Raw genomic sequence first — 9,982 nt, 5'->3', positions numbered from 1 at the left:
AGCTCAGAAGATCCTGGTGTTGGGATTGAAGTTGAACGTGTTAGGGAACGGAAATCATCTAGTTCCAATTAATCTAGTGAAGCACTACTTGTGACCTTTTGCAGTGGGACGATGGGAGTAGAACTTAAGAGTTTGTGCCTTGGAGATGAATTTACTTTTGATAACCACTTATTTACTTTTGTCTACTGACTTGGACTTGGTATGAACTTTATTTGACTGTAACTTGTGTTATGATTTAATGAGTTCGAGTTTATGTTTGATTAGTATGGTAATAATGTTAATTGTGTAAGTGATTTAATTTTTCTTTAAAGTTGTTACTGGTATGTGTGGAGTTCAATTATGGATTAGTGTGAGATTTATGCACATGCATATAGATTAGTTGTGAACATGGAAATTAGAGGACAACGGAAGGGACGTCAACCTAAATAACCCCGAACTCAACGAGTAAATAATGGGTCTGATATTGATCAAAATGCTGAGCCAAGAGTTGGGGGAGGAGATGACCAAATGGGATTAGTTCAAACTTGCATGACGGATGTATTAGAGCTCTTAGTAGCTCAACAGGGTCAGGGGGTTGGACAAGGAAACCAACTTGGGAACCAAGAGATAGAGGAGGATCAAGCTTTGGAGCGGTTTCAAAAATTCTTTCCGCCCAAATTTTCTGGAGGGCCTGACCTAGAAGTGGCTGAGAATTGGTTAGAGAATACAAGGAATATATTTGATGCCTTGGATTACACGGAGGAAAGACAAGTCACATTTGCTGTATTTCAACTTGAAGGAGCGGTCCGAGGATGGTGGAATGTTATAAGAAACAAATGGGAAAGAGATCAAATTCCAAGGACTTGGATAAACTTTGTACGAGAGTTTAATGAGAAATTTCTCACTCCACTTGTTCAAGAAAAGATAGAAGATGATTTTATAAAGTTTCGACAAGGAACTTTGAGTGTGGCTGAATACGATACATGATTCACAAAATTATTTATATATGCTGTGAGAACTCGACAAAATCATGTGTGTGCTTTGCATTTATTTTATTTTATTTACCTTGATATTAGAAATATGACATATAATGAAAAAGTGGTTAAATTAAACGCCTAATTGAATTTTTATAAAAATTGAGAATTTAAAAATATCCTGATTTACTCAAGAATAACTGTGTAAGGGGAAAAGAGTGTGGGAGCTTGAAAATTTTATTCCTTATTTAAAATTTAATACATGTTCCATTTTGTTTTATTTATTACAATACATGTTTAAGGGGGGAAGTATGTGAAAGCCCTAGAAAATTTTTGTGTGAACCATGCATGTATTATTTCCATTTTCGCCATTAGAATTATTATATACAAATTCATAGATTAATTAAGCATTTAAATTTAAAACTTATAAAATAAACTGTACAAACCAAACAAAAACATGGTGTATACCATAATTGGTATGAATTAAACATATTTTAGTGCTAAGCTACTTGTTTAGTTAATTTCTTAAAAATTAAATGTGTGAGAATTTATGAGATTAAGGAGATACAAATAAGATTAGGAACTAACGAGTGAATTAAGGAAAAAATTGCAGATTGGTAAAATAGATGAGATAATGTTAAAAGACTAAACTAACCTAGAGTTGTGGGAAACTACCATGCGACCATTAGCTATCAAATTATTTGAAGCAAGACTGAGTGGAGAGCTTCAGTATTAGCAATCACCGACTGATGAAGCTTTGTGTGATCAGTTACTTAGTTATTATCGACTGAGAGGAACAAAAGAAGAGAAGGGAGAGCAACTGAAACTTCTTTCTCATCTTCATTTCCGAAGCTGTGCGAAAGAGTGAGAATGAAGGAGCAATTCTAGTGCCTTCCAGCCACAACCGAGTGAGTGATAAGAGGAGGAAGTCTGGAGTGATCACCAAGAGAAGGAATGAGAACCGACAGCAGGCTTCACCATTTCTTCAACCTTTTATCATCCTAAATCGAGAACTAAGTGAGTGAAAGAGGAGAAACCAGCTTGCAACTTCAGATATTAGCTACAACTGTGAGGAAAATAGTTGGAGCAAGAGCTAGAGGAACCGAAACAGAGGAAGTTGGAGTAATCTACCATTATCGAATTTAAGAAAGAAAAAGGTAAAGAAATTCTGTAATCACCTTTATTTATTAGATATCAGAGAGTAGATTGAATGCATGTTAGTTTAGCAAGGGAATAACAAGTTTTAACCGAAGGAAAAATCTGTTAAAGAGGAAAACTTGGAACAGGATTGAAGTGCAGGAACCGGGAGTTATTATCTAATGTTGCAGCCTGTGATTAGTGTAAAACTGGAAACTAATGGTAGATTTTGCATGTAATACCTTGGTCTCTGTTGTTTGAGAGGTTTAGTTGAAGAAAACTTGGGGAAAAGTTGGATTTTGGATGGAAACCAAGGGAAGTTTTCTGCTGCAAAATTTTCCAGCTTATCCGAGAGAGAAAATGGATAGATTCCTAGCTGTTTTCATGATTTTTGGTCTTGATTATCTATATTAAACTGTAATATATGATATATAAGAGCTTGGTCTGAACATGCATGAAAGATTTGAGAATGAACTGAAGAGATTATTAGAGAGAAAAAAATTGTGTTAAGATTGCTGCTATAATTCTGGAAAAAATGCCGAGAGAGGAAAATTGAGAGATGAGCCAGTGTTGTTCTGATTTGTCCTTGGCTGCCATCTTGTGTGTTTGCTGAGGGTACTCTGTAGTTTAGCAACCAATTCTTACATGTGGATTTTAACGAACAAAAATGAAGCAATTTGTTGAGAGAGAGAAGGATAGCCGAGAGGGAGGGAATTAAGTGAGAACCATTTTTCCTTTCCAATTTCAATTCTGTGAACTCTCTTATCTGACATTTGATGATACTCTATAGTCTAATCAGTATATTAACTCAATGAATTGGGTTTAAACTGAAGGAATTAGGGAGGAAATGCTATGAAATGCGTAGTTCCTTACTTCACAGCCGAGTGAGAAGAAAAAAATAGACTGATCAGTTTTCTTTTCCTCTAAGTGAGCTGAACAATCTTTTGTGTGATGTACAAGGCTCATTTGTAGTTTAATAAATGTGGTTAACATGTCTAATTGGGCTAAAAACTTGGAAGGAGGAACTTGAGTGAAACGGCAAACATTGGGCTGATATATATACACATAACTAAGGGATTGCTGAATTTATGTAGATAGGTTGTATGGCAATGAGTTAAAACTTATTTGATATTTTCGAAACTCTAAAGTAATTTGTTATAGCCGTATTCATGAAATGACTTCTAATCGCTTAAAATTGGCTTTCTTAGTAATTCAAAGACTATAAATTGTGAGGTAAAGGTTGTGGACTAAGTTAATTTACAAATAACTTAAAGTTTAGTTAGTTTAAAAAGGGAGTGGAGTATTTATAAGTTATAATTAATATTGGATTGAGAAAGTATATTAACTGGAATGTTGTACAAGTTATAAACTTGAAGATAGGTAGGTTTGAGGATAATAATAATAATAATAAAGTTAATAAGCTTCGAAGGTAAAATGATGAATAGAAACTGAAAGTATATTTTAAAGGTCAAACTTGATTTTAATAGGTTTAAATAAAAGAATAATAAATGATCATTTATAACTTATATATTTACCTTGGAAATTATTTTCTGGAATTGTGTGTTATTTGTTTTGGTTTAGGTTGGACAGATTATGAGTTATGTGTTTAATGTTTCAAGCAAATAAAAGATGGAGTTTTGATGGACATCTTGAATTGACATTGCTGGAGTATTTCTGGGTTGTCGAAACAAGGGAAAAATCTGAATTTCTAGAGTTGCTTATGAGTAAGCTAGCCGTGACTTCCTTTGATGTTTTGAGTTAAATTTCTGGTTGATTGTTGTAAGGAATGATTGTTTGTCGTCAAGGGCTAATGATTGATGAAGCTCTTGGCCATTTGAGTAATTTTTGCAAGAGTTAAATTCTTGGTGGAATTGTTTAAGTTGTTGGGCCGAAATGTACTTGGAAGGCCATGAATTGTGATTTGGAATTGTTTTGATATCTTGGACTTCCTTTGTTTAATTTTGATTAGAATTGAATCTGTTGAGATCTAGGGCTAATGATTGATGAAGCCCTAATGAAATTGATGTTTGAATTGTGATTTTGCTATATTGGCAACTTGGAATATAATGTATAAGTAAATTGGAATCGTGAAGTCCGTTTTGGTCCTTTGAATTCGAGTACTTTTGATCAAGCTTTATGGAAATATTTTGTCCTAGTATCAAGTTATAGAAATTGAGTGTAGTACGTTAATGCTCAAATTCGAGTGTCGGGACTTTTAAAACATTGCTAGTTAGTTAATTCTTTTCTTTGCTTAAGCTAGTTTTATTACTTTTAGGAGATAGTTGCTTTAACTTCCAAACTTTAACTTTTTCTTAAAATTATCCCTAGCTAGTCGTTTTAGAGGAAAATTGTTAAAAACACTAGATTTTAATAATTTTAAATGAAAGGCATATGAAAACTTGTTCGGCAAGAAAACTTGTTTGAATTAATTTGGTTCTAGTTTGGCCTCTAGAAAGGAAATATCTTTAAAGAAACCATACGAAATATTTTATCACTATTACTAGTTTTAATTCTAAGAGAATTATTAATTTACTCCGAGAAAATAAACTAGTTTTATACCAGATAATCTTTTATATATAAACCAAGGGTTTGTATAGTACAACTTATAGTTTTTAAAACTTGAATTTCTAGGGTTTAGCGAGCACGTGGACTTCGATTTCCAGCTTGACTTTTAAGCCTCACTTTTGGTGAGTGTCCGTGCTTGTTCTATGATTAACTTGTTAAAGTACTTTCTTGACTTGTTACGTGATAATTGGAAAGCGGTTTCCCTAATCCATCGAAGTGGGCAGTGTGTACTTTATTGCACTAGCCCTTTCGAGTGGTGACTTGCTTGAAATATTTTCTCGAATATCATGCGTGCACTAGTTAAGTACTGAGTAGGGGAATGTACCACACCTGAGGGTGGGAGGGCCTCTTATCCTAACTCAAGTACCAAAACCTTGCAATTTGTTGACTGGAGCGTGGACTCGTCAACTAATCTACCAGGCAGGGGAATGTAACACACCTTAGGGTGGGAGGGCCTCTTATCCTGACATGGTAACCACTTGATGTGACGTCGTTGGGTGAATCCCTCGACTAGTCTATAAAAAGGTATACTCGAGTAATACCAAACTCTCTCGTGAGAAGAACGGGCCCAGTGGGAGTATGTTGGTTGGAGCGTGTTAAGGAAAAAAATAATGAATCTACATGGACTTTAGATAGTGAGAGTTGACGGAGGGTCAACTGCGGTTAATTTTGATCAAGTACGTGGAAAATGGCTCCTGAATGCCCTTGCATCCTACTCTATGCTATTAAACGCTTTCCTACTTGTTGAATTTAGTTTGAAGTTATTATTTGCTACTTGTATATATGGTTGCATGTTTGGAGCACCACTGAGCTTTAGCTCACCCCACATTATCTGTTTTCCTGAATAGGTTTTGGCATTCTAGAGACTTGAAGTCTACCTTTAGCTTTTGTAAATGTTGTTTTCAATCGGACTATGTATCTTTTGTTTTGGGTTGCCACTCGAAGCTGGAAAAGTGCAAACCCTAAATTTTGTCTTGTATGGATGTATTTGAATTTTATAATTTCATTTTGTAGTTGTAATGTATAAAGGTAGTTAATGTGTTCTTAATATTCTGGTCGTTCAAAGGTTTGGATTGTTCGGGTGACGAATTTTGTTTTGGTTGAAGTTATACGTGGAAAGGGTTTAGTCGGTTTCCTTGCGTGAGTCCTGGCAAGAGTTAGGCAGGCGACCCGCCAACCCTCTGGTTTGCCTTAGGGAGAAGTGGGGCCATCACATATGATCCAGAATTAGTGACTACGGAACGGAAGAGAATAAAAGGTTTATCCAAGAATTAAATTTAGAAATCTAAGATGCCCTTGCCGCAGCACAGATTGAACCATTTAGTGATGCTCTTGAGAAAGCGCAAAGAGTAGAGAACACAAAATTCCAACTGAGAGCCTTTCAAGCGAATAAAAGAGATGTATCTAATGGTACACTAAGAGAAATTGAACCACCACCCAAAATTAGAAAAGAAGTGGTGTGAGGACCCGATTTATTTATTTATTTTAAATTCCTATTTCTAGTTTATTCAAATATTTAATTACCCGTTTGCTCCAAATATTTTATTTCAATCCTTTTAGACCTAATTACATGGATCTGTGACTTATATGTATTTTTAAAATGACTCGTTTCAAAATTTAATTTTTGAAAACTCGTTAAGTGAGAATAGTGAATACGCGTTTGGAGTCAATAATCGATTCGAAGATACAGTAAGTTTGAAAAATTGGAGACCTGTACATTAGTCTTGAAATAGGTATTCTTATGTTTAAGTGTTCAATTATTAGTTAGTGATACTATCGTTATAAGAATTTCTTGGAAATTCCACTTTATCGCGCACAAATCAGAAGTACGCGTTTTCGCGCGCATGATTAATTGAGAGACTTTAGACCCTTATTTTTAGACCATTAAGAATGTATAATAATAGTATGAATGGAAGCGCATTAGAAGTTTAGTATACAAGTGAAATAAACTCGAAAGGAATCGAGCACGAAACGCATGCGTGTGCGCGCAGGGAAAGAGTTGACTTTTGAGGCATTCTTAGCCACACATTTTAGCTTCTCAAGGAAGCTTCATTTTTCATCAAACACTCTCTTTCTCTTGCTCTAAGCTGGCCGGGCATCCAAGGGTGAAAAGAGCCAAATTTCTTCATCATGTTCTTCTTCATTTCATCGCTAAATCTTCATTAAATCACCTCAAAATTTACATACACTTTGCAAACCACTTGGAGATCACCTTAAGCTAGGAAAAGAGCTTCATCTCACAGTTTTTCTTTAGCTCCAAGGGACCAAAATTTTCTGCCTTGCTCATCCAAAGAGGTAATGTGAGAACCCAAAAATTTACCTATTTCAAACTCTTATTACTGGCTTATTTAAATATTTAATTACCTGTTTGCTCCAAATAATTTATTTCAACCCTTTTGGAAGCATTAACATGGAACTATGACTTGCATATATTTTTAAAAAATGTCCCGTTAATAAATTTAATTTTTGAAAGTTTGTTAAGTAAGATTTACTGAATACGTGTTTGAAGGCAATAATCGGTTTAAAAGTACAGTGGCCTCAGAGATTTGAGGACTCATGTGTTAGTATTAAAATAGTTATTTTTATGACTAATTACTTTAGTAGTCGTTATGTGAGGACCCAAAAATTTTCACATTTTCTCAGCATTATTTTATTTCTTTGATTATATTTTATACTTTCCTTGGAAATATTGAATTTTCTATGCATTTTTACAAGTAAGTACAGTTTTAAAATCATCTTCCTAATATGAGTTAGTGTACGTTAATTTGAAGTGTATTATTGACGTGGGACCCGCTGTGCAATAAACGCGATATATTTTTGACAACTTTTTGGAGTTTGGTTAAGTGATATTATTTTACAAGGTTATGACAGCCCCACCTCCCCCTAAGGCGAACCAAAGGGTTCGGCGGACCGCTTGCCCAACTTTCGCCGGGACTCAATCGATCACATCCAAGCAACCATCGGAACAACCATAAGAATAACATAACAACAATCCAACTTAAACAAAACTCATATACATAGATATCTCAAAAGGAAGTACAACCGTCAAATATACAGAGGTTCTCAATTCACCATACAACCAGCCCGTGCCAAGCACTAGGGCGAGAACCATTACAAAAAAAAAAAAACAAAACTAGAGCAGGCTAGTCTACACAGGCTCTCGCCCTTGCTCACCTTCCCCTGTTAAGGAAAACAAAACAAAAGGGATGAGTTAAAAGCTCAGTGAGGTTCCGCACACATAGGCACACAAGAAGTTCAATACATTCGGTACATATAATCAATAATTCAAGATACAAATATCAGATAAAGCGATAAACACCTTCATTAAAAGGATACGGGCTCACAGGGAGCCATGCTTTCGTTCGTTCATTCATTCATTCCCCTTTCATTCCCTTATACCTTCAATTATTTGAAAATGCATTTTTGTATAAGTAAAACCCCTCATTCATTCATGCGTTCATTCATTCATTCACCCCATCCCGGACATTGTCTAGGCTCCACCAACGTCCACTAACCTACAAGGTAATACTTGAGTATACCAAAACGTTCACCCAGGTCCCTAATCGCCCGACCGAGTCCACTTCTGGCTCGAGACGACCGGTAACAAGGGGCAGTGGCCAGTTCAGCCAAAAGGCTTACATTCATGCACAACTAACATTTCAATCGTTCAATCATTAAAATTTCACAACTATTTAGGCTGAGTGCGATAAAGTACACACTCGCCTCAAAAACTCGTTTTGGCAATCATTGAAAGCATTTAACATGTTATTAATCATTCATACAAGCCATATAATCATGAAACATAACAAACAAGGAACACTCACCTATGTACGCAAAGCACCTTGCAAAATATCCTTCCGGATATTATCCTTAGTCACCGAGAAAACCTAAAGTTAACGAGACAGAATATTACAACTCATCTAGCACAAACAATTAAGTATTTAAAGTGAAACGAGGACATTTAGACCCGTAGACAAAATAATTAGGGTTTCGTAGACCAAATGTAAAACCAAACTCAAAAGGATTATAATGTTTTCCAATGAAAACACTTGAACCAAAGACAAGTCGGAATCCAACTAGATAGGCTAAGAAATGCTATTTTCGGAATCGTTTATATGGTTCAAAATCATCTCATATTCAAGTAGATTTTATAAAGTAAAGGTCTTAATGAAATTCATGTAAAAAGGAGAACAAGGTACCCAGGAAAACCCTAAACCACTTTTCTGTATTTGGTAAGAGTAAGCAAACATTTGGAGTTTCCAATTGAAGAAGGACTATATTTTAAGGTGGAAAAATGGTCATAGTATTTGCCAAACGAAATATACAAGTTCAAATAGAAAATTAGTCCTCGAGCGAAAATTTGGGCGGCACGCCCTTTGTATTTACCTATTTTCCAGCCATTTATGGCCTCATTATTTTTCTCAATCAATCCCAACATTACACACAACATAAACAGCCACTCAATATGCTCAAGACAATACAAGGACAAAATTTTAAGCTAACAACAAGTGTGGAAACGAAGTTTACAAAAGACAGTTTTGACGGGTATTACGGAATGGGCACATCCAAGGCTACGCTTATCGGATTGAGGTGAAACTTATACCATTTCGAAGCTAAGACAGGGGGCTACAAGGTTGAAGAAGGCCACTCAGTCCAGATCATAGTGTAGCTAGGTTAAAATTGACATATATGAAACCAGAATCTCACAAACAGGTTGGCTAACCGCACAATTGTTAAACAGCAATAACTCAGGCTAACGAAGTCCGATTGAAGTGTATCTTATGGTGTTTCGAAGCTAAAACACAACCCCACATTTCTTATGAAGATTTCCAAGGCCAAATCATGTATTTTCATGATCAAAAATGGAAAACAACACGAAAATAGAATTCTGGGCGCGTAACAGGTTTCATGGACAGTCAAGGGTATTTCAGTCATTTCACATGCTACAGTGGTCGGATCAAGTTAAAATTTTTCAGGAAACTAGTTTATACTATTGGCTACAACTTTCATGTTTTGTGATAAGGCCAATTCGGCCTCTAACCAGGTCGAACAGAAACAGGCAGAAGTGAAACCCTAATCTGGAATCTTGCCCCAAACCAGAATTTTTTGTACAATCTATCACATCCAACATATATCAACTTCATTTACACTATAACTAACCAACAATCCATGACTAACCAACGCCAAACATATGAAATCAGAAAAATCAAGCATCAAATAACAATTCATCAATCTCCACCAAAAATCATAAAATCTTCCACTAAAACATCTCTTTAGCCATCACAAGTCATAAATTCACCATTATTGAAAACAAACAATGGATATTT

Source organism: Coffea arabica, chromosome 2c (genome assembly GCF_036785885.1).
Source record: "Coffea arabica cultivar ET-39 chromosome 2c, Coffea Arabica ET-39 HiFi, whole genome shotgun sequence".
Taxonomy (NCBI): domain Eukaryota; kingdom Viridiplantae; phylum Streptophyta; class Magnoliopsida; order Gentianales; family Rubiaceae; genus Coffea; species Coffea arabica.
The sequence above is the reverse complement of the archived record's forward strand: the minus strand, read 5'-3'. Positions refer to the sequence as shown.